Genomic DNA, 18,827 nt, shown 5'->3' with positions numbered 1-18,827 from the left:
TTTTTTTCCATTTCTACAGGGGTAATGCACTGTATTAAATATGTAAGTTCATATCTACATGGGTTTGATTACAGAGACTAATAAAGTATTCTCTAAATAATGAAAAAAAGAGAATAATATAAGACTACAAGAGCAAGAAGCAACTTAAATATGTTCAAGGACCATTTTCATTTTCAGAATTAAGTATTATTTTAATTTTACATAATTTCCTTTTCTCTTTTACTTTCTTTTTTAGTTTTATTTTAGCATTCCCTACTTTTAATGTTCATACAGAGATTTCTTTAACTGAAATACCGAATAGTTTCTCTGGTGTGAAAAACTATAATAGTACACAAGATCCTAATGAGATAATTAATAATGTGAAATGAGAAGTAAAGGGCTAAAGGTGTAGCAAAAGTGGGAAGGGTGGGGGAAAGGTAATAAGGGAGAAGAAAAAATATGAGAAACTGAAAAAATGGAAATAAAGTGTGTATAAATGGGGAAGGGAGGAGGGGGTGAAGGGAGGGCAGGGACAAGGGGAAAAAAATGAGAATCAAGACCTGTCATGTAAAGGTACAGGATCCCAATAATGAATGTAATTGTATTGTATACCTAGATTGTACCAATAAACTCAATAAAAATAAAAAAAAGTATAGTCAAAAATATAAAGATGAATTCTGGACTGATTTTTTTTTTTCTTTCAGCACTGTGTTGTTCTAATATCTTCTGACTTACATTGTTTTGACAAAAGGTCATCCATTAACTCTATCATACTCTGTATTTCTCCCCCAGAAAAATGCAGTCATTTTTCTCTTGCTGCTTTCAAGATCTCTCTTTATATTTGGATTTCAGCAGTTTGACTATGATATCCCTTGTCACTATATTCTTCACATTTATTTGAAATGGGTTTGCTGTATTTCTCGCATTTGTAGGTTTATGTTCTTCACCAAGTTTAAGATGTTTTTAGCCATTCCTTTTTTCAAAAATTTTAAGGCCTTATCTCTATTTTCCTTCTGTAACTTCACTTTTACATATATTGAACTTGTGATATTGCCACACAGGTTTCTAAATATCTATTCCTTGTCTTCTTTCTTTCTCTGGATTGTTTATATTGGATAATTTCTATTGCTTTGACTTCAACTTTTCTGATTCTGTAGCTATCAATATTCTGCTTTTAAGACTATATAGTGAAATTTTAATTTCAAATACTGTGCTTTTCAGATCTAGAATTTCCACTTAATTCATCTCTATATCCCTATCTATCTATCTATCTATTTTTTTTAACCAGGGATCATACTCAGGTCCCTGCACTTGCAAAGCAGGCACCAGAGCCACTTAGATAAATCCCAGTCCCTCTTTTTTATAATTTATATTTCTGCTCTGGGGGCTCATATTCTTAAGCTTAATACTTTGTAGTTTACCTTGTGAAGCATGATTATAATAGTTGATTTAAGTTCTTGTGTGCTAATTCCAACATCTGAGTGTCGGGGCCTAGTCATGGCCCACTGGAGTTTGACATTTGGAAAATAACTTCTTCCTGTATAATTAAGGCATCAAAATTTGCTGCTTTTCAAGGAAACTGTTTGTTGAGCTTGTTTTGATTCTTTGACCCTGATATAACAGGAAACTCATTAGCCGAAGATCTGATGTTATCTGTGACAGTCAGGAAATCCGGTCTTTGCATAAAGATAAAAACAATTGCTTGGTGTTTTCTGTTGTTGTGCCCTTAAAAGCTTCCTGTTGATATGAACCTATAAAAGGAGCTGTTTCTGTGAAATAAATCAGACTTCTCTTCATCTCCACTCAGGCTTGAGTGTTCTTTCCTTTCTCAATCCTCACTCCCCAACTCAGGCACATTAGTGTTGTGACGGCTGGACTGCCACATCTGAGTAACCTTTAGATTGGTTTCCAGTTCTGCCTTTTCTCTGGAGAATAGGTCACATCTTCCTGGTTCTTCTTGTACCATAATGTTGTCCTGAAAATCTTGAGAACATGTTCCTCTTACATTACTGGAATTTTGTACCCATTAACAACTTGCTATTTCTACCTCACTCCCAAACAATATTTATTCTTCTAGACTTTTTTCCAGAAAAAGCAACTGGCTTTTTCTATTAGCATTGTGTTTTTCAATTTCATCCATGTTGTTGTATATGGCAAAGTATTTCTCCTTTTGAAAAGTTGAATAATATTCCATTTTATGTATATGCTATCCATTTTTTATGCATTCATCTGTCAAAGAACATTTAGGTCATTTCCACATTTTGACTATTGTGAACAGTGCTGCAGTGAACATGAGAGTGCTAATATCTCTTTGGGCTGGGCATGATAGCACATGCCTGTAATGTCAGCATTTAGGAAGCTGAAGCGGGAGGATCACCATAAATTGGAGGCCAGCCTGGGCTACATAGTGAGTTCAAGGCCAGCTTGAGCTACATAAGTGAGTCCCTGTAATGATAATAATTAATAATGACAATGATAATGTCTCTTTGGTGATCCTGAGTGAACTGCTGATCATGTGATAGTTCCATTTTAATTCTTTTTGTTTGCTTTTTTGTTTTGTTTTGTTTTGTTTTTTTGGTACCGGGAATTGAACTCGGATCCTTGTGCTTGCAGGGCGCGCCACGGAACCGCTGAGCTAAATCCCCGGCCCCATTTTAATTATTTTGAGGAAACTACATAACAGTTTTCCATAGTGGGTACATTTCCAAAACAATGTAAAATAGTACCAATTACTCCACAGTTTGACCAACCCTTTTTTTCTAAGTAGTAGTCATCCTAACAGCATGAGGGTATCTTATTACGATTTTAATTTTCATTGCCCTGATCATTACTGATGTTCAGCATCTTCTCATACACTCATTTTTATGTCATCTTTACAGAGATGTCTACTCAAGACCTAAGTTAAAAACTGCAGTTGAATTATTAGTTTTTTTATATTGAGCTATACCTGTTCTGTGTGTATTTTATTTTCTCCTTATATATTTTAGAAATGAATTCCTTATCAATTATACAGTGCACAAATATTATCTCATTCTGTAGGTTTCCTTTGTATATCATTGACTGTTTCCTTTGCTGTGCAGAAATTTCCTAGTTCAACATAGTCCCACTTGTCCATTTTTACTTGTCTTGTCTGATTTTGGTGTCATATCTATGAAATCATCATGATGTCATGAGACTTGCTCTTTAGGTTTTATTTGTTGTTTATTCTAGAGATTTGTTTTTGATTCTAGAGATTTAATCCAAGGCCTTCTCATTAAACAATGCCCTCTATTCCATTTGTTTGTTTGTTTGTTTGTTTTTGGTACTGAGGATTGAACTCGGGTCCTTGTGCTTGCAAGGCAGGCCACCAAACCACTGAGCTAAATCCTGGCCCCTCAATTCCTTTTTAAAGTTATTTTTTAAATTTTTGAGGCAGGATCTCTCCAAGTTGCCTATGCGGGCCCAAACTTGTAATTTCCATACTTCAGCCTCCAAGAAATCTGGGATTACAGGTGTGTACCACCCTGTCTGGCTACTTTCAGGTATCATATTTAAGTCTTTAATCTATTTTTGATGTTGTTCATAAATAGTATGAGTCCAACTTTTATTCTTTTGCAATGTGAATATTCATTTCCCAAACAGTTTGTTAAAAATACAACTCTTCCCCTATTGTCAGATCTTGCTAGCACTCAAATAGGCAGGATAGCTCCTGGAGAAGCTGGAACTCTGGTTTCTTCTCCATGGAGAAAGTAGTATCTTGAGATTTTGTTTGTTTTCTTTTGTCCTTTTTTGCCTGTTTGCTTTATACTGAAGAAGGGAGAGGAGTTACAGTGAGTGCTTAAATACTAATTCATACCACTAACTGTTCTCATTCATTGTCAAAGAACTAGTGTATGAAAGACCATATCAGTTCCAAGACAGGAAAAAATGGAAACCAGTCTCTGGGATAGCTCCTACAGAAGTTGGGGCATTAGCTACTTATGACAAACCTATTGCCAAAATCATTAAATGAGGAAAAGCTGAAATCTTTCCTTCTAAAATCAGGAACAAGAAAAAGATCTCCACTATAACCAACCCTATTTAACATAGTACTTAAAAGATTAGCAAGAGCAATTAGGCAAGAAAAAGAAATAAAAGGGATATGTATAGGAAAAGAAGAAGTCAAATTGCCAATATTTGCAGATAACATGATCCTCCACATAGAAATCTCCCCCCAAAAATCGACCAAAAGACCCCTAGAATTAATAACCAAATTTAGTAATGTAGCAGGATACAAAATCATCACACAAAAATCAGTAGCATTTCTGTACACTAATAATGAACCTATTGAGAAAGAAATTAGAGGAAAAAACCACTTACAACCACTCTTAAGAAAAATTAAATACTTACAATTTAGGCCTTAATAAACATGTGACAACATTTTAGATGCCCCATGGAAGTTAGACAACATTATATTCACATCCATTTAATATCTTCGCATGACCCCTTCTATCCTTGTTACCATTAACAAGAAGCAGATTTTTGGAATTTTTTTTTTTCTTTTTTCCTTTTTTGGTACCAGGTATCCAACTCAGGACTCTGAGCTTGCCAGGCAGTCTTCCTGCCACTGAGCTAAATTCCTGGCCCTAGCAGACTTCTTTTTTTTTTTTTTAGATTGAAATGCAAATTACTGAGTAAATGAGGTAAATAAGGTACCTCAATACAAGGCAGGCTGGCTTACACATGGTGTCGAAAGAGGCAAATCAAGCCAAACTTTATTATCTACAAGTCATCTTGTATTAATTATATTGAAGATAGGAATTATCCTAATTCTTTTTGTGGTGCTGGGGATTGAACCCAGAGCCTTACGCTGCATGCCAGGCAAGCACGTTACCACTAAATTTGTTTTACTCAGACCTTTTTACTCTTGTGTTTTTTGAGATGGGGTCTCACTATGCAATTCAGCCTGGCCTCAAACTTACAGTGATCCTCCTGCCTCAGCCTCCCAAGTGCTGGGATTACAGGTGAGCACCACCATGCCTGGCTTTTAAATGTTATTTTGAGTCAGGGTCTCACTAAATTATCCAGGCTGACCTTGAACTTTCAATCTGCCTGCCTCAGCCTCCTGAGTAATTGAGTAGCATGTAGCACCATGCCTTTTAAGGAATTTCTTTTAAGGAAATTAAAGGATAACTCATTCCACTGCCAAACATATTTTAAAGTAAAACATGGTCTCAATTTAAAGATCACCAACCTTGACACTGTTTCTTTCAAATTAAAACAAACATAGGAAATTTTAATAACATCAAAGAGAAAATGCTCCCTAATTATAGAACCCAGAAGATAGAATTTGTGATTTAAAGAAACAGGAAATGAGATGTTAGATAATCGACCACATGTTATCGTGCCGTATTGTCTCCTCAGGAATTCATTGGAAGAATGGTTTCCTTTAAGTAGAGATCAAGTTCTTTCAAGTGAAATCCCCACTGATAATCATAATATCACATTGTTTTAGTTCTAACATTTAACATTTCCCCCCAATTCTGAAACAGTTAGTACTAAAGAGAAGACATTTAAAATCTCTATTGCTCAAGGGAAGAAATGACGGTAAGTTTCTTTTTAAATGGTGATAAAAATAAAATCCCTGAGCTTTCTTGCTTGTTTGAAAAATCCATCATTCTGAGCACCTTGACTAATTTGGAAGCAGGAACATTAATTCGGTAGCAGCCTTGAGTTGTCCCTGAAGCTGAAGAGGTTTTTATAGTCCTTTAGAAGAAAGTACTGTCATGATGAATTTTTCTCAGATTAACTCATATTTTCCGGAGACGTGAGGAATCGGTGTAAGGCGTTCATCTTCGCAACAAATGCATTTTAAAATGTCTTCATTGGCAAAACTGGTGTGGAATGTGACAGGCTATCTTGTATGAGATTTTTGTTACAGACATTACTTTTAGATCAAAATCTCAACACTTATGTTCTTCTATTTTAAAGCATAGGCTTAGTTGGCAGTCTTTGTGTATTAATTTTCGTAAAGTTAGATTTCTGTCATGACCAAGGTGTCATAAGTGGTTTTTGTACAAAAATAGCTTGGTAATAGCATAGTCACAAATTTGAACAGCTATCTAATAAATCTTTTGATGACAATCATATATGGACTCTAGGTATTCACGGTAATAGTGTTAATAACTCCACATTTTCTACAGTTGTTTCAAACAGAGAGCCTCATACATTTTCTGCCATTTTTATGTTGTTTTGATAAATCTTTCTGGTGCTTTTCATGTTTTACTATCAGGGATATACCATTGGTATATTTTTATTCCCCTCTCTCAAATACATTTATTTAATATTTCACAGTTTGAAATATACTATGTAGCCAGGTGTGGCGGCACAATCCTGTAATCTCTGGAAAGCTGAGACAGGAGAATTGCCAAGTTCCAGTCCAGCCTGAGCTGGACTTAGTGAGACACTGCCTCAAAATAAAAAATAAAAAAGGGGTGGGGGTATAGCTCAGTGTGAAGGCCCTGATTTCAAACCCCCAGTATCACATTAAAAAAAAAAATCCACCATACTTGAGAGTTTGAAAGCAATAATGTCAAAACTATAGATGTAGATCTAGATTGGCCAATACAAAATGGCAAAAACAAATTATGAGGAATCACGCTACCTTATTCCAAGACTTACTCTAAACCTGCAGTAATGAAGCACATGGCACTGGTGAAAGAACAGATGAATAGATCAATGGAGCAAAGCAAAGAATCCAGAAGTAGACTGACACAAGTATAGTCAACTGATTTTTGAGAAATATGCAAAGTCAAAACAGTGGAGATGGAAGTCTTTTCAGTAAATACTACTATGATAATTAGACATTCATTTGCCCTAAAGAATTGAAAACACATGTTCACACAAAGACTTATACACATAAAATCATGACATCATTATTCACAATAGTCAAAAGGTGGAAATAACCCAATCCCATCAACTAATAGGTGGATAAACAAATTGTGGTATTTGCCAGAAGGAAACAGTTGGTGTAGTGTTGTGAGACTTTTCCCTGTGTCTCGGTAAGAACAAAACACCTGTGCTTGTAGAAGCTCTGAAATAAAAATTCTAGCCTGGCATGATGGTGCACATCTGTGATCCCAGCACTCAGGAAGCTGAGGCAGGAGGATCGCTGCTTGTTTGTGGCCAGCCTGGGCCTCCATAGTGAGTTCAAGCCCAGCCTGAACTACATCATAAGACCTTGTTAGAAAGAAAGAAAGAAAGAAATGAAGGAAGGAAGGAAGAAAGAGCGAAAAGGCTAAAATTTATTAAAGTGACACTAATACTTGCTGCTTAGGGTGAAGAGTAACAGAAACTTTCATTCGTTGCTGGTGACTACACAAAATGGAATGGTCACTTTGGAAGAAAGCTTGGTGTTTTTTACAAAGCTGAACATAGTTTACCATATGATTTAACAATTGAAAATGTTTACAGCAGGCTTGTTCACAATTTTAAAATCACAGTTATCAATATGTCTTTCAATAGGTGAAGGCATAAACAAAGTATATCCATACAGTGGAGTATTCTTCGGGCATAAAAATGACTAAGCTATCAACTATCTTAAAACAAAAGAAAAAAATAAGTCTTAAATGCATGTTATTCAGAAAAACAAGCTGGTCTGAAAAGCTTACATATTGTACAATTTTATTTATATAACATTCTGCAACTGCAAAAGCCTGTACAGATGGTAATAGATCAGCTATTGCCAGATTGTTGGAGAGATGGGGTTGAACGTGTGGAACAAAAAGATGTTTTTATGGTAGTAATGATCACATTCGCTGTAATTGTGAACACAGGACATTTTGTATTTGTTAAAACCCGTAGAACTTTACAGCACAAAAAGTGAATATTAGTATGACAATTTTTCAAAGTCATTTAGGTGGTTGCTGAGGGCAAGGTGCCAGAATGCAATACAATCTCTGAGAAAAGAGTAAAAAGTATTTTGGGGACTTGGGAGAGATGAGACATTTGGAATGAGTGGGGACTAACAGTAAAAGTAAGCTGGTGGTGGTACCTACCTGCAGTTCCAACTATACAGGAGGCTGAGGCAGGAGGATCATAAATTCAAGGCCAGCTTAAGCAATGTAACAAGTGAGACCTTGTCTTAAAGCAAATTTTTAAAAAAAAAGTTTGGGGATGCATTTCAGTGGATACAAAGCACTACTCGCCTAGCATGTGCCCTGAATTCAATTCTTACTATGAAAAACAAGCAGAAGAACTCTACCTATACATTGTACTCTGATCGTTAAAGTTGTTTCTTATGATCACATAAATTTAGAATTCTGAAATCACTATAAATGTATACTGGAATTAAGTACATTAATGGTGGATTCCGAGAGCCAGGTTTCTGACTGTCAGAGTGGGTGGTACAGACAACAAGGAGACAAAGGCCAGATTAGCCAGAGATGGAGTCACATACAGATGAAATTATTAGGAAAAAAAATTTTGTTTTGTACAGGGGATTGAACTCAGAACCTTGCACTTGCGAGGAAGGCAGCAGCACCACTGAGTTAAATCTCTAGCCCCAGCATTAGGAAATATTTATAAATACGTGTGTCAGTCAAGAAACAATGATAAGCAATTCACACACTCAGCATTCAGATTCTAGTTTCTAGTAAGTAACATTCTTGAACAAGAGGAACCAAGGTTACTTGGAGAAATCGCTGATTCTAGAGCTGGGGCAGGGGTATATAAAGTATATAAAATGATCGTATAGCATCTTGTAGTGCCAGAAAGTAAGTGCTTCAAGAAAAACAACAACAACAACAACAACAATAACAACAACAACAACAACAACACAGCCAGGGGTAGTGGCACACGCCTATTATCCCAGCTACTTGGGAAAATTGGGGCAAGAGGATCTCAAGCTCAAAGACAATATGAATAATTTAGTGAGATCCTGTTGCAAATTTTAAAAAACTTAAAAAAGGGTGAAAAATTTTTAAAAAGGGTCAGAACAGTGTGCGCGACAGAATAAATAACATAGTACTAGATTATAATGAGTTTTTAGAAAGAGGTATTGAATAAGTAAGGAAATGAGGGAGAATGTGCAAATTCCATGGCATTTCAAGTAATCCCCCACAGGTACTGCATTATGAGAAGCCAGGAATAACGACCAAGGCCTGGATTGAAGTCTCCCTGAGACACAGGGGAGGAGATAGCAAGCCGACCCTCCCTCGGGCTGGGTATTAGCAGGCCGGCAACCGCCAGTTTCAAGGCATCAACCACAGTTGAAGCCTGATGAAAGAAAAGACACATTCGGGTGCAGTCTGTAAATTATGAGAACCGGAGGAGCTTTCCCTGAACCCTGCATCGCGTGCTTGCTTGCCTCTTTGTGGGAGTCTAGTAAGAGTGAGGAGCCCTGTAAGTTTGGGGCCCTTTGCCCACTAGAGGCAGAAGTCTCCTGGCCCCTTCTCCCAAACCGTCTTTGTGTCTTCTGTCTTAGATTCTCATTCACACACCCCCACCCCGGTCGCGATAAATTCACAGGGTAGTTACTACGCTCAGTAAGTGCGTAGTGACCTCCTTCCGGAGCACACAGTCTAAACAGAAGGAAAACAGAGGGAGAGCATGAATGAGCATGAATAGTACTACTTTAGCTCAGTGATCAAGGTCAGCGCCAACAGTGGTCATTTATGTTCATAAGTACGAGGTGTGATTGAAAATTACCCTCAAAATATGTCCCTTGCTTCAAACACTTACCCCATCATTCTCTCTTTCTAAAGAGGTGCTGGAAGTCCTTTTCTTTCTTTCTTTCTTTCTTTTTTTCTTTTTTTCTTTCTTTCTCTCTCTCTCTCTCTCTCTCTCTCTCTCTCTCTCTCTCTCTCTCTCTCTCTCTCTCTCTCTTTCTTTCTTTCTTTCTTCACAAGTATCTTTACTTGTGCTATTGTGGCTTCCTTGTTGTCCTGAATTAATTAAAAACATTTTATCTTTCATGGTCATTTTAACTTTGGAGATGAGCCAGAGGATGCATGGTACCAGATCCAATGAATAAGGTGGATGAGGGCACACCATCATGTTTTTACAAGCCGGCCTTCTTGTTGGGTGGCCCTTCGCAGCAGCATTCGCAATGTATTTTTTATCACACCTTATAAAGACACAAGGGAGGACTTTTAGAGCTGTCTCAAAAAGTGGCAAGATGGGATGTGTGTTTGAAGTGAACAGGAGTATTTTGAGGGTGATTAATGGCAATGTCTTTTACTGTAAAAATTTTTAAAAATTTAAACATTTAATGTATATATTGATCATACCTCATATGTGCCTTTGATAAGATGTGGTGAGCATAGGCCTCTACCTCTGTGGTCCCACGCCCCCAAATGCAGAAACCCCTGTCTAGTTGGAGAAAAATATGGAACAAGCCTCTGTTACAAAATGTCTGACCAGTACTAACTTTGGAGATGAGCCAGAGGATGCATGGTACCAGATCCAATGAATAAGGTGGATGAGGGCACTCCATCATGTTTTTACAAGCCGGCCTTCTTGTCGGGTGGCCCTTCGCAGCAGCATTCGCAATGTATTTTTTATCACACCTTATAAAGACACAAGGGAGGACTTTTAGAGCTGTCTCAAAAAGTGGCAAGATGGGATGTGTGTTTGAAGTGAACAGGAGTATTTTGAGGGTGATTAATGGCAATGTCTTTTACTGTAAAAATTTTTAAAAATTTAAACATTTAATGTATATATTGATCATACCTCATATGTGCCTTTGATAAGATGTGGTGAGCATAGGCCTCTACCTCTGTGGTCCCACGCCCCCAAATGCAGAAACCCCTGTCCAGTTGGAGAAAAATATGGAACAAGCCTCTGTTACAAAATGTCTGACCAGTATTCCTCAAAACTGTAAAGGTCACTAAAAACAAGGAAAGTCTAAACAACCATCACTGTTTAGAGAAGCCTAAGGAAGCATGGTGATTCTATGTACAGTACCTTGGAACAAACGAAGAATCAGGCAAAAACTGAGGGTCCTGGGTTAAAGTATGGGCTTCAGTTAATAATGTATCAAAATTGCTTCATCGTCGTCGATTGTAACAAATACACTATGTAGATGTAAGATGTTAACCAAAGGGAAATTGGTGTGGGAGTAGATGGAACCGAGCTATTTTTGCTGCTATTCTGTAATTTTTAAAGTTCTTGTGAAATTAAAATGTTTGTTTTTGAAAGAGAGATAAAGTAGATGTGGTGAGCATAGGCCTCTACCTCTGTGGTCCCACGCCCCCAAATGCAGAAACCCCTGTCCAGTTGGAGAAAAATATGGAACAAGCCTCTGTTACAAAATGTCTGACCAGTATTCCTCAAAACTGTAAAGGTCACTAAAAACAAGGAAAGTCTAAACAACCATCACTGTTTAGAGAAGCCTAAGAGCATGGTGATTGGTGATTCTATGTACAGTACCTTGGAGCAAAGGAAGAATCAGGCAAAAACTGAGGGTCCTGGGTTAAAGTATGGGTTTCAGTTAATAATGTATCAAAATTGCTTCATCGTCGTCGATTAAAACAAATACACTGTGTAGATGTAAGATGTTAACCAAAGGGAAATTGGTGTGGGAGTAGATGGAACCGAGCTATTTTTGCTACTGTTCTGTAATTTTTAAAGTTCTTGTGAAATTAAAATGTTTGTTTTTGAAAGAGAGATAAACCAGGGTGTGGTGGCAGCACTGTGGGAGGCTGGTGCAGGAAGATTGTGGGTTCAAGCCCAGCCAGGGTGACTTAGTGATTTAGCAAGATCCAGTCTAAAAAGTGAAAAAATAAAATAAAATAAAAGGCTGAGGATATCCTAGGAAGATATCCATTAGGAAGGCACTAGGTTCAATCCTCTGTTCCACCAAAAAAAAAAAAAAAAGAGAGAGAGAGTATAGAACTTACTTTTTACACAAGGATGCACTCACAGGTGATGCTGCAGGTGCGGCCCTCCAGGTCTGAGGACCTAGTCTGAGTAGTTTATGTGACAGAAAACCCACTGAGGCGGAGGAGGAGACACGGTGTCACAGTGTCTGGCCACAGAGCCTGTCCACAGACCGTTATTAACTCATTAAATACAAACAGGAAGCAGCTGTGACCCTAGATTGGCGCACAGACTTGCAGGCCTTGCTGTTTAGCTTCCTCTCCAGACCTATGTCCAAGTGCTCTTGCCCTGATCTCTCTGGTCCAGCCACACTGGATCTCTCTTAGCAGCTCAGATGTCCTACCCTCTGCCGGTCTCTCCCTCGGTCTCTCTCATACCTCTTCCCTTCGCTGCTTTCCCTCCTGTTTCCTTCCCCGCTCTGTCCCCTTTCCTTCTTTTCTCTTTCCCTCCTTCATTTCTTCCTGTGTCCACCTGCCTTTCTGCCTGTTACTCGGATTTGCTGAATCCTGTAGGAGAGGTGGTACAGTAGGATCTGTAGGATGGGGAGGGAGAAGTTGGAGCCGACTGGCTGCCTCTCTGAGGCAGAGTTACTAACGGCAGCAAATACCAACCTCAGATACGTAGTTAAATCTGGAATCTGAGTCTTCGCTGCTTTCCCTCCTGTTTCCTTCCCCGCTCTGTCCCCTTTCCTTCTTTTCTCTTTCCCTCCTTCATTTCTTCCTGTGTCCACCTGCCTTTCTGCCTGTTACTCGGATTTGCTGAATCCTGTAGGAGAGGTGGTACAGTAGGATCTGTAGGATGGGGAGGGAGAAGTTGGAGCCGACTGGCTGCCTATCTGAGGCAGAGTTACTAACTGCAGCAAATACCAACCTCAGATACTTAGTTAAATCTGGAATCTGAATAACAAAAACTTTCTCGGTATAAATATATTTAAAATAATGCATGCTGTATTTAATTTGACAGTTGTACTAGGCTTGTTTTTTCTAGTACTTTTTCGTCTAAATCTGATCTTTCTTTTTCCCTGGAAATCTATCTTATCTCAAGTGTCTGGCTCTCCAGAGATTAGTGAGCCACAGCAAAGACTCCTAGGACCCTCCTCCATCCTGCTGCATTTTAGTGAAGAATAAACATAAAGTAGATAGTCTGTGTGTGTGTGTGTGTGTGTGTGTGTGTGTCTGCCCTTCCCTCTTCTTCTTGTAGAACTGGGTTTCTACAGGTTAATGCCTTCTGGGCCTAAAATATTATAATAATAACTCCCCATCAGACCCTTCCCACTACTGCCCAGCAGCCACCCTGGGCCACCATTTAGGCCCTGAGAAGGAACAGGTAGGTTGGAGAAGCCAGGCATGCTCTCCACTAGATAGACAAGGGAAGGCATGTGCGGCCCCTGGTTTAAGGGAAGGGCATTCCAGAGTCTCAAGTCCTGGCAGATGGTCTAGGAGCAAGGGGATGGCAGTCAGGGACTCTGGCCATGTATACTGGATGCCACGGAGTTCTGGGCCAGAGTAAATCTAAGTCTGATGTCAGATTTCTGGCTCTAGGACAGAGCTGCCTTTTAGAACAGCAGTATTACTACTGGGGGACTTGGCAACTTGCCTGCCATTTTAGAAGGTGTTGGAAGCTTTTCATTTCTTCCTTCTGCACGTCCAGATCTCCTAGCAGTTGGCACTACCACATCGGTCTTTAACTTGCATTTGTGTCAGGCATGCTCCTTTCTCTCCAGGTAACACAGCTGTTGTGTTCCTGACACAGCCAACCTGTCCAACCCACTGCAACCTGCTTAGTAACACCACTCCTATGACTTCCTCTGTCCCTCTCCCACACTGGCAGCTTCTCTCTCCTGTTATATCTTTCTCCTGAGTGTATTAAATGTGTTATTATTCCTCCAGTATTAAAAACAGTCAAACTGAACCAAACCTTCTCACTCTAGATCCTACCTCCTCCTCCAGCCACTATCTGATTTATTGCCCCTTCTTTGCAGCAAACTCTGCCAAAGGGATGCTTTGACTTCACCGCTTTCTCTCATTTCCTCTTGAACCTTCTCTAAACAAACTTCTGCTTTCGCCACACCATTAAAGCTGCTCTTGTCAGAGTCATAAGTGGTCTCCATATTGCTAAATTCAAAGGTCCATTCTCAGTCCTAATCTTTCTTAATATGCCAGCAGAATAAGGCTACCTTCTTTTAAAAAAATACTTTCAGCCCAAACAAGTCCCCTGGTCTCTAAGCCCCATTAATGCAGATGCCTACTTGGTATCTCACTTGACTATTTAATAAATGTCACAAACTTCATAGGGCCTAACTAAGCTCCTGTTCTTCCCCACCCACCTTCTGCCCACAATTGCTCCCCTTGGGGTCTTCTTTCTCCCAGATGAAGGTGACACATGCTTCTATTTACTGAGCCTGAAAACTGTGGAGTCACTCCCCTCCATTAAGTTTATTGGCACATTTAAAGCAAACAATAGTTACATTCATCATGGGGATCTTGTACCTTTACATGATATGTCTTGGTTCTTACTTTATCCCCATACCCCTGCCCTCCCTTCACCCCCTCCACCCTTCCCTGTTTACAAAGATTTTATTTCTATTTTTTTCCTTTTTTCATATTTTTTCTTTTCCCTCCCCTTCCCTCTTTCCCTTTAGCCATTTTCTTCCTATTTCACACTATCAATTATACCATTTGAACCTTATTTACAAGGTTATTTCAGTTTCAGTTTTATTTATTTAGTTTTTCACTCCAGAGAAACTATTCAGTATTTACTCGTGTTTCCTATTCATTCCACTTAAGAATATAGCCTCAATGTGCAGCCATTTAGCTATAAATGACTCTGGTTTCTCATTATTTATGGCTGAGTAGTACTCCATTTTATAGAAAAACCACATCTTCTTTATCCAGTCTCCAGTTGATGGGCATTTGGTTGTTTCCAAGTTCTAGCTATTACAAACTGTGCTGCTATGAATATGGGTGTGCATATATCACTGTGGTATGATGCTTTTAATTCTTTTGGAAAGATACCCAGCCGAGGGATGGCTGGGTCAAATGGAACCTCTAATCCTAGTTGTTTGAGGTAGCTCCATGTTGATTGTCACACTGGTTGCACCAGTCTGCACGCCCCCCAGCAATGGAGGAGGGTTCCTTCCCCCCCACAGCCCCCCAGCATTTGTTATTGGTTGATTTCTTGGCAGCAGCCATTCTTTCTGGGGTGAGGTGGAATCTCAGAGTTGTTTTCTTCTGCATCTCTCAAATGACTATTGCTGTTGTACATTTTTTCATATATTTATTGGCTGCTTTTACTTGTTTGTCTGAGAAATGTGTGTTCGTTTCAGATGCCATTTTTGAATCAGGTTTTTGTATTTAGGGTGTCTGATTTTTATTAGTTCTTTATATATTCTAGATAGCAGTCTTTTGTCTGAGGAGTAGTTGGTAAAATATTTTTCCCACATTGTAGGTTGTCTCTTAGCTCTTTTGGTGGTTTCTCTTGCACTGCAAAAACTTTTTAATACAATGAGATCCCAGATATTGATTCCTTGTGCAAGTTCTCATGCTGCTGAGGATTTATTCATAAAGCCTTTTCCTCTGCCAATGTCTTTGAGAATTCTACCTAATCTTCCAGCAAGTTTACTATTTCTGTTTTAATATTTAGATCTTTAATCCACTTGGATTTTAGTTTAGTGCATGGTGGAAGATAGGAGTCTAGTTTTAATCATTGGCAAGTTGAAAGCCAGTTTTCCAACAACATTTATTAAAAAGGCTATCTTTCCTCCAGTGAGGATGTTTGGTTCCTTTGTCAAAGATAAGTTAGCTGAGTACATCTGGTGTTGTTTCTGCATATTCTAATCTATTCCATTGGTCCTCAGGTCAGTTTCTTTGCCAGTACCATGTTGTTTCTTCTACCTATTTTTTCAGAATGCTGTATTTTTTGGTGTAGAGCTCTTTTCTCTCATTCATTAGATTGATTCCTAGATATTTCATTTTATTCAATATTATTGTGAAAGGAATTGTTTCCCTGATTTCTCTTTCAGTGAGTCTGTTATTTGTGTACATAAAGGCTATTATTGAATTTTCAGTGTTGATCTTGTATCCAGCCACTCTACTGAATCTGACAATTAAGTCAGAAATCTTTTGGCAGAGTTTTTTGGGTCTTCTATGTAGAGTATCATATTGTCAGCAAATAGTGACAGTTTAACTTCTTCCTTTCCTATCTTTATTGCTTTTATTTCTTTCTCTTGTCTAATTGCTGTGGCTAATGTTTCTAGAACTATATTGAACAGAAGTGGTGATAGTGGACATCCTTGTCTTGTTCCTGATTTTAGTGTGAAGGATTCAGTTTTTGACCGTTTAGATTGATGTTGGCTGTTGGTTTTTCATGGATAGCCCTTATCAAGTTGAGGTAAAGACCATCTATTCCAATTTTTTATAGGGTTTTTATCATGAAAGGGTGTTGAATTTTTTTGAATGCTTTTTCTGCATCTATTGAGATGATCATATGGTTTTTGTCCTTGACTCTGCTAATATAGCATATTACATTTATTGATTTACATATGTTGAACCATTCCTGCATCCCATAAATCTGTCTTGGTCAGGGTGTATGATCTTCTGTATTCTGTTTGCCAGTATCTTATTAAGGATTTTTGCATCTATGTTCATTAGGGAGATTGACCTGTAGTTCTCTTTTTTGGTTGGGTCTTTCCCTGGTTTTGGAATCAAAGTAACACTTGTTTCCAGGAATGAATTTGGAAGTATTGTTTCCCTTTCACTTTCACTGAAGTGTTTAAAGAGTAGTGTCGATAGTTTTCCTCTAAATGTCTTGTAGAATTCAGCAGTGAAGCCATCAGGACCTGGGCTTTTCTTTTTTGGTAATGTTTTAATTACATTTTCAATTTCACTGATTGTAACTGAGGTGTTCAAACTCTTTATAGCTTCTTCGTTCAACTTTGGAAGTTTGTATGTATCTAGGAATCTGTCCATTTCTTCTGTATTTTCCATTTTATCAGAGTACAGGTTTTCAAAGTATTTATTGATGATCTTCTGGATTTCTGGTGAATCTGTTGTGGCTTCACCATTTTCATTTGTAGTTGCATGAATTTGAGCCTTTTCTTTCCTTTTTTGATAAGATTGGCTAAGGGTTTATTGATTTTATTTATTCTTTCAAAAAACTAACTCAATTCATTGATTTTTTTTTGTATCATTCTCTTAGTCTCCATTGCATTGATTTGTGCTCTGATTTTCATAATTTCCTCCCTTGTACAAGCTTACAGTTTGTCTTGCTCTTCTTTTTCTAGGAGCTTAAGGTTAAGAATTAGATTGTTTGACCTCCCTCTGTTTTCCTATTATGGGCATTTATTGCTATGAATTTCCCTTGTAGAACTGCTTTCTTTGTGTCCCATAGATTCCTGTATGTTGTACTGGCATTATCATTTAATTGGTTGTTCAGCAGGTGTTAGTTAATTTCCATGTGCTTGTGAAGTTTTTGAGGTTTCTTATGCTATTGATCTCCACTTGAATTGCACTATGGTCTGATAACTTCAATTCCTTTGCATTTACTTAAATGTTCTATGAACTAGCATGTGGTCTATTTTGGAGAATGACCCATGTGCAGCTGAAAAAAATGTATATTCTGATTTTGTGGTGTGGAACACTCTGTACACATCTACTAAGTCCATTTGTTCAAAGACTTGGTTCAGCTCTTTTATTTCATTGTAGATGTTTTTGTCTAGACGATTTGTCTATTTGTGGAGTATTTAGGTCCTCCACTAAAGTTGTATTAGTTCTTATTTCATTTTTCATATCCTTTAATATTTGTTTTGTATAGTTGGGGGCTTTAGTATTTGGTGCATATATAATTATGATTGTCATTTCTTCCTCTTGGATTGTTCTCTTTATAAGGATGTAGTGACCTTCTTTGTCTCCCTTAATTAGTTTTGGTTTGAAATCTACTCTGTCTGTAAATAAGATAGCTGCCCCTGCTTTTTTCTGGGCTCCTCTTGCAAGGAGAACTGTTTTCCAACCGTTTACTCTTAGTCTATGAATTTCTTTGTAGGTTAAGTGGGTTTCTTGTATACAGCATATTGCTGGATTTTGCTTCTTAATCCATTCTGCCAGCCTATTTTTTTTGATTGGTGAACTGAGGCCATTAAAATTGATGGTTATAACTGTTATGTATGGACTTTTCATTCTGTCATTTTCCTGTTGTTGGTTCCTTTATTTTTTATTTTTCCCTCTGTACCTTTAATTTCTTGCCTTGCCTGGTATATTTATTCTGTTGTATAAATTATTCTTCATTTTCTTTTTCCAGGATATTGTTTAGAAGTGTTTGGAGAGCTAGTTTGGTGTTCATGAAATTTCTCAGGTGTTCTTTGTCATGGAAGTATCTTATTTTTTTTGTTTTTTGTTTTTCTTTTTATTGAGTTTATTGGTACAATCTAGGTATACAGTATAATTACATTCATCATTGGGATTCTGTACCTTTACATAATAGGTCTTGATTCTCATTTTTCCCCTTGTTCCGGCCCTCCCTTCACCCCCTCCTCCCCTCCCCATTTACAAACACTTTATTTCCATTTTTTCAGTTTTTCATATTTTTTTCCTCTCCCTTATTACCTTTCCCCCACCTTTCCCACTTTCCCTACACCTTTAGCCCTTTACTTCCTATTTCACATTATTAATTGTCTCATTAGGATCCTGTGTACTATTATAGTTTTTCACACCAAAGAAACTATTCGGTATTTCAGATAAAGAAATCTCTGTATGAACATTCAAAATAGGGAATACTAAAATAAAACTAAAAAGGAAAGTAAAAGAGAAAAGGCAATGATGTAGGATTTAAATAATCCTTAATTCTGGATATGAAAATGGTCCCAGAACATATTTAAATTGCTTCTCGCTCTTATAGTCTTATCTTATTCTTTTCTTCATTATTTAGAGAATACTTTATTAGTTTCTGTAATCATACCCATGTAGATATGACCTCACATATTTAGTACTATGTGTTACCCCTGTACATATGGGAAA

The 18,827-nt window shown here is 37.8% G+C and overlaps 1 pseudogene; it reads left to right on the top strand.

Annotated features, from left to right (window-relative positions):
* Nucleotides 1-18,827, top strand: part of LOC104872211 — a 98,048-nt pseudogene that overhangs the window by 67,618 nt on the left and 11,603 nt on the right.

This window comes from Fukomys damarensis, unplaced genomic scaffold, assembly GCF_012274545.1.
Source record: "Fukomys damarensis isolate Sample0158 unplaced genomic scaffold, DMR_v1.0_HiC HiC_scaffold_15, whole genome shotgun sequence".
NCBI classification, from domain to species: domain Eukaryota; kingdom Metazoa; phylum Chordata; class Mammalia; order Rodentia; family Bathyergidae; genus Fukomys; species Fukomys damarensis.
Note: the sequence above shows the minus strand (reverse complement) of the source record. Positions and strands in the feature narration are given on the sequence as shown.